This window comes from Saccoglossus kowalevskii, chromosome 16 (assembly GCF_978046115.1).
Source record: "Saccoglossus kowalevskii chromosome 16, keSacKowa6.1, whole genome shotgun sequence".
Taxonomy (NCBI): Eukaryota; Metazoa; Hemichordata; class Enteropneusta; family Harrimaniidae; genus Saccoglossus; species Saccoglossus kowalevskii.
The window spans coordinates 5,193,042-5,199,528 of record NC_140656.1 but is presented as its reverse complement, the minus strand read 5'-3'; the positions used below and the strand labels follow the sequence as shown (position 1 = coordinate 5,199,528).

Sequence of the window (6,487 nt, the reverse complement as noted above, 5' to 3'; positions counted from 1 at the left end):
CTTTGTATACTAACAGCATTAATTTATATACAATACGACCCTTTATTGGAAGCCAGTGAAGAGAATCAAAGCAGGTGTAATATACAAACATTAAATTTATTTATTCCGCTATACATTCTAACTATTTTAAATGGCATACTTGTATGAGAGACCGGCTGGGAATATCACGTGCAGTAAGCAACAGTTTTTATTCCACCATACATACTATTTCCCTCGATGTTTTACCAAGCCGAAGCATTAAATGGCATCCAGTTGCGACGAATATTCAGCCTGCTGCCATACCATTGCAGAATACACCAGTTCCCGTCCAAGATGGACGCTTCAGACCGGTGCTCCTGAAATCCGTTGTCATCCAGCGTTTTGTAGGACATTCATTCGCAATTTATTCCGTATAGGAAGCTCATTTGTCTAGCTTTTAGGCTAGACGTCTATTTTTGTTTGAATTTTTGCTGATTACTGTTGTTTATGTACTTTTCACACTGGGTGTGAGACCATCGCCTTGAAAAGAAAACAGTTACAGTTACAGTTACAGTATAAATGGAATATGACAAGTTTCGTTACAATCTCAGGAGAAGGCCTACCTACTACTACAGCAGGGCCTGACTATCAACGACAAGAACTATGTTCGTGGCGTGAGTAGAAACCTTGTAACCGTGTCACTGTTTCAGCCTTCCCGCCTATATAAGCGATGAGGATGTTAAGACAAAGCTTGAACACTTTGGATGTAAAATCCGAAGTGCTGTTATTCGCAAATATGATAAGATTACTACATAATAATCAATAACAAGTTTGCAAACACTGTCTAAAAGACTCGCATACTATTCATGACTGTCCTGATTACGAATGTAAAATTTGCAAGGGATAGGTCATAGTGAAAAACATTGTCAGACCTGTAAATGCTTCAGTTGTGGACAGTTTGGACACACAGCAAGAGACTGTCCTTCCATTGTTCAAGCTAAACAACGCACCCGTCCACAACCCAATGAAGACACGACCCCAATCACGGAAACTGAAAATGATACGCAAAATATGACAACCGATGATTGCAAAGAAGATGATGAGTCCAAAATTACTGAGCCAAACCCCACTCCGGAAATCAGTAATATTATTACCACCGAAAATACAGCTGACGTGCCCATTTTGACAGACCTTGAAAAAGAATAATCAAAAAGCTACACAGAGACAGCTGATATGGATACCAACTCATCAACACCTTCAAAGCGCCAGCATGAATCCACAAATAGCAACACTGAAACCGAACGTGACGACAAATCCCCTCAACGACGTAAAAGAAAGTCAACAAAACCAAACGTTAAACACTCTCGTAGTAACTTTACTCCAAAATCTATGAACAAAAAGAAGAAATCTGAGGACACATGTGACGACGCAACAGACATATCTAAGTAAGCTTAATGGCTCTGTTATGTAACTTCTTTTATTGTTTTATTGTAGTGATGGTTTCCCTGATCTCCCGATAAATGCGAATGGCTTACGTAATTATGACAAGATATCCAACATCCTGCCATAAAGATGATATAGTCGCCATTCATTTTGGCAAAACTCGTTTCAAATATTAAAAACTATTGGGATAGATAGAGGAATGCGAGGGTTGCTCTTCTACTCTCTAAAAATTCGGGTATTTCCGTATCATCCTTCTCCGATTGCCGTAGATATCCCGGAAAGTTGATACAAGCTACTGTTGAGGTTGATGATAAGACTATAAATATAATTAACATATATGCACCAAATAATATTAATGAGCGCCGCCTGTTTTTTCGGCTTATTGACGACTACTTAGACCCCAATAACATGAATTTAATTATTGGCGATTTTAATTGTGGTGTTAGACATTGACCTTGATAAATCTCATAGTGTGGTTCACTATAGAGACCATTCAAGAAACTACCTTAACGAATTTATTAACCACAATTCCCTAATTGATATTTGGCGTTCCCAACACTCGTCTAATCGTGAATTCACCTGGCGACGCCCAGTCAGCAGTCGACTGTTACATAGTCGCATCAACTATTGCTTATCAATAGGATATGCACACTACTGTACTGATAGCTCGATCCAAAATTTTCCTTTTAGTGATCACGACGCTATATTTTTTAAGTTCGATTTCTCTCAGGTTATACGGGGAACAAAAATCTAGAAATCTTACAATAACATGTTGAAAGATCCCAGTTACACATTAGAAATTAAAACGTTGATTAATAGCGCTCACGAGCAACCGATTCACATAGAAAATAAATTTACCTGATGGGGACAATTAAAGACTGATATTAAAAATGTTAGTATACGTATTTCGAAACGCAAGTCTAAAATTATGCGAAAGAGGAAAAAAAAAACACTAGAAAAAAAATATGAATATGAAAAAGCCGCAAAATTTACAGATTACTTTTGTTCAAACCTCCAAAAACGTAAGGACTAATACCGAGAAGAGGGAAGCCGCAACCCACAGTAAAATTCAATTTATTGGAGAAGGAGAAAAACATACAAAATACCTCTCAAACCTTGAAAAAACTAAACAAAATAATAAAACCTTGAAGAAAATAATAAATGACTACGGCGAAACTTTAGACACACCTGAAAAGATAATTCCTAGCATAACTGGATATTAGTATACATCTGTCACCGTAACGCCATAGGTTACAGCGTGCCGTAATTTTGCGGTATTTTACGGGGTATGTTCATCCTACCATATTAGGAAATGCGAATTCCAAATATGGAATTATTACGCGCGTAAGCGCCCTCTAATAATACAAACAAACATGGCTGCCACCAGAATTTAACCGGACTCCATACAAAGAAGTTCGCTGATTCTGTTCTAAACTTTTAGATTTCGGCATTCCCATGATGTATCCTTGGTAGGAAAAGATGTATAATAATAAGGTTATTACGAAGATACCTCAAAGTATGCACTCAGACAGTACGCTATCGCATCGACCTCCGCTGCGCGTCGGTCGGTACTGCCGCTGTACTGTCTTCGTGCATACTTTTAGGTATCTTCGTAATAACCTCATATTATTTCAACTTATTTTCTAATGAGCCGACTAACGGCAATCCAGACATGTTCAACACTTAGTGGAAACAAAATTATCAGATGATGATAAAAGCTATCTGGAGAAGAAACCCACGAAGGACAAATTGAATAACGTGCTCTCTGAAATGGTGAACGGCAAATCACCTGACTCGGATGGACCGACAGTCGAGTGGTATAACTATTTGTGGATGTCGTATCTTACACAAATGAAACAAATCAAACTGGCGTAATATTGAAATTGGACCAAATGAAGGCATTCGACAGGGTTGATCACAATTATTTATTCTGTTATGTTATATGTATAATCGATAGAACCTCTGAAGAACGCTATCAAAGCCAATCCACAAATACAAGGTATTCCGCTACCAAATAAGGAAGAAACGTCTCTTATTTACCAACATGCGGATGAAACAACTCTTACCTTGTCCGATGATAACTCAATACAAGAATGTATCACAACTTTTAACAATTACGGAAACATATCAGGTGCAAAAATAAGTATAAACAAAACGAAAATGTTATGGATTGGAAGCAACCAAGGTCGACGTGACACTTCAATTGTAGCAAAATATCACAATGACCATATTAGTATTATTGGCGTAACTGTTAACTTAACCAATGGAGACGCAGGAAAACTTTCATTCAAATGTAAAGTTGCTGTTGTAAATCATTGGTTTCTGCCCACAATATTATCTCCTCTCAGTCACACTAATTTCTGAAAATATTATAAACAGATTTAAACGCATTGTCACATCGTTTTTTGGGGACGACCGTAAACATCTTGTGAATTACGATACTATCACCAGTGCAGTCAACATGAGTGGTATCAACCCCAGTGATCTAAAAACAAAAAGAAACACTTTTAGACTAAAATGGATGAAAAATTGTTAGATACAACTTTTAATCACAGGCTCAAATACATGGTGTTATACTTTATTAATAAATATTGCTGTCTTAATTTGTGGACAGATACATTTAAAATAGAAATTGATGCCCGGAGAATATTGCAAGTACCATGTTTTTACACTGAGTTGTTAATGTCCTGAGCCAAATCTCACCAGTACTGGACACTACACCACAGGCATTACGTAACATTTACAATCTACCAGCCTTTATTCTGTAACAAACTTAGAAATGGTAAGCTTTCGTAATTTCATAGATGCTGTCATTATACGGGGTACTTCAAGGTGTCCTTTCCCGACATGTCATTGCTGAAATACTGAGTACCGGTAATGTGTCTGAATAGTCAAATTGATACTCTATTTCACTATACACCTAACGATTGGCTATCTGAATGCAAATTACGAATCCCAGAAAACGAAGAAAATGAAAGCTCAACAATAAAAGTACAAATCAATGACGCGACATTCACTATTACTAGCCTCAGCACGAAACAATTAACACAACTCGTAAGTTCCATAAAAAAAAAGCCTTCATGCATGGCATATTGGGGGCACTATTTCTCCGGTTTGGACTTCAATGCAATCTGTACATATGTTAACACTTTGCAGTACAGTCAAACCGCTCTGGGACTTTGTCTTCAACTTTATATGTAAGATTTTAATCGAGTCTCCAGTACACGATACTGACAAGCCTGTGTGCATGATATTTGTAAATTACGAGCATACTTGAGAGAGATAAAAAGAAACTGATTAATTATTTACTTTCATAAGCACATTTTATTATAATACATCGCCGCAGATTATATCAAAATGAAAAACAACACGTAAATATTGTTTTCACATTTAAAAAAAAATTTAAAAGTGAAATTGCAATAGATTTTAATATTACCGCAATACTGTATATTTATTGAAAGAACGTTACCTTTGTCTTGTAATCGTAACTAATGATAATAATATTTGTAATCTGTTAAAAAAATAATTACATTTTATATCAAAACTCGCAATGAATACATATTTTAGACAGAGACATGTAAACTTTTATATTTGTACGATTATTTTGAAAGCTTTGTATATATTTCCTGCTAATAAGGTGGGCCAGTGGGCATCGTCTTTTAATAAAAGAGAAAACAAAAAACAGTTCTCGTCTGATCACTGAAGTTAATTAAGCTGCATCGGGTTTGGTTAGTACATGCATTGGACACTGGCTGGGAATACCACATCATCATTTTTAGTCCGCTGTACAAACTAACTATTTTCTAGGATGTTCAGCCGAATCATACAATAACATCTAATTCCGACGAATATTCAGCCTACTGCCATACCATTGCAGAATACACCAGTTCTCGTCTGGTCTAGACGTGTTTGCTCCTGCAATCCATAAATATCAGGCTAATTTTCAGCCATCCCTAGCTCATCGTAGCAGTTTTCTGCTTCGAATTACTTTGGCAATCTTTTAGTATTGCCGTATTTTGTTTTTTAGACTTTTTTGCCAAGCCACCTCGTATTGTGGGCTGGCCATGATGGCCGCTCACAATACTCGGCCTTCTGCCTGCAAGGACAATACTGTCGTCGTAGTGGACGACATACCTCGGTCACCAAGGGAAGACTGCTTCTACATGTGCTATCCAGGAGGAGTGCAGGAATGGGGACAAAGGTTTTGTCAATCCTTTGTTTCAGTAGTCAGGTCAGTGACCTCATCTATCCAGTCTGGCAGTTTTTCAACCAAGTTTCCTATACAATTTGGCAATGATTCACAATGTCCTTCAGCCAAGTCAATGATACGATTTGGTAGTAATTCTTACATTTTTGCAAATACGCTGTTTTCCATAAACACATATTTATATAAACTACAATGTTCTGCCAGGAGCATGCCTAGGTGGCATCATGACGTTCTGATCGCGAAGTGTACGTATGTACAAAAATCTTCCTACCTGGCTGTATAAACACACAGTTCAGATACGTACTGGACATGTATAAACAAAATCAACATGTTTCTTCCATTGTACATCAAAACTATTTCCCGGGATGTTTTGCCCAGCCAAAGAATTAAATGGCATAAAATTCTGACGAATATTCAGCTTACTGCCATACTGTTGCAGAATACACCAGTTCTCATTCGATCACTGAAGTTAAGCTCCAATGGGCGTGGTTAGTACTTGCATGGCAGACCGGCTGGGAATACCACGTGCAGCATCGTACATCCAAACTATTTACCTTTATGTTTTACCAAGCCAAAGTATTAAATAGTATCCAATTCCGACGAATTCCGAGTGATATAATAGTGTGGAAAGTGTGGAACTGTAGTGCGAAATAGGGGAATAGTGGTGCAAAGGGTGACATTAAAATGCCAGGTTGTGAAATAGTGGTGCAAACTGTTAAAATAGAGAGCGAATGGGGGAATAGTGGTGCAAAGGGTGACATTAGAGTGCAAAGTGGTAAAGTAGTGGTACAAAGTGTGAAACCAGAGTGCAATGTAGCGGTATAGTAGTGCAAAGTGTGAAATTGAAGTGCAAAACAGTGGAATATTAGTACACAATGA

At 37.4% G+C, this 6,487-nt stretch overlaps 1 pseudogene; it reads left to right on the top strand.

Annotated features, from left to right (window-relative positions):
• Positions 1-6,025: 6,025 nt before the first annotated feature.
• On the top strand, positions 6,026-6,145 carry LOC146733613 (5S ribosomal RNA; annotated as a pseudogene).
• Positions 6,146-6,487: the final 342 nt, after the last annotated feature.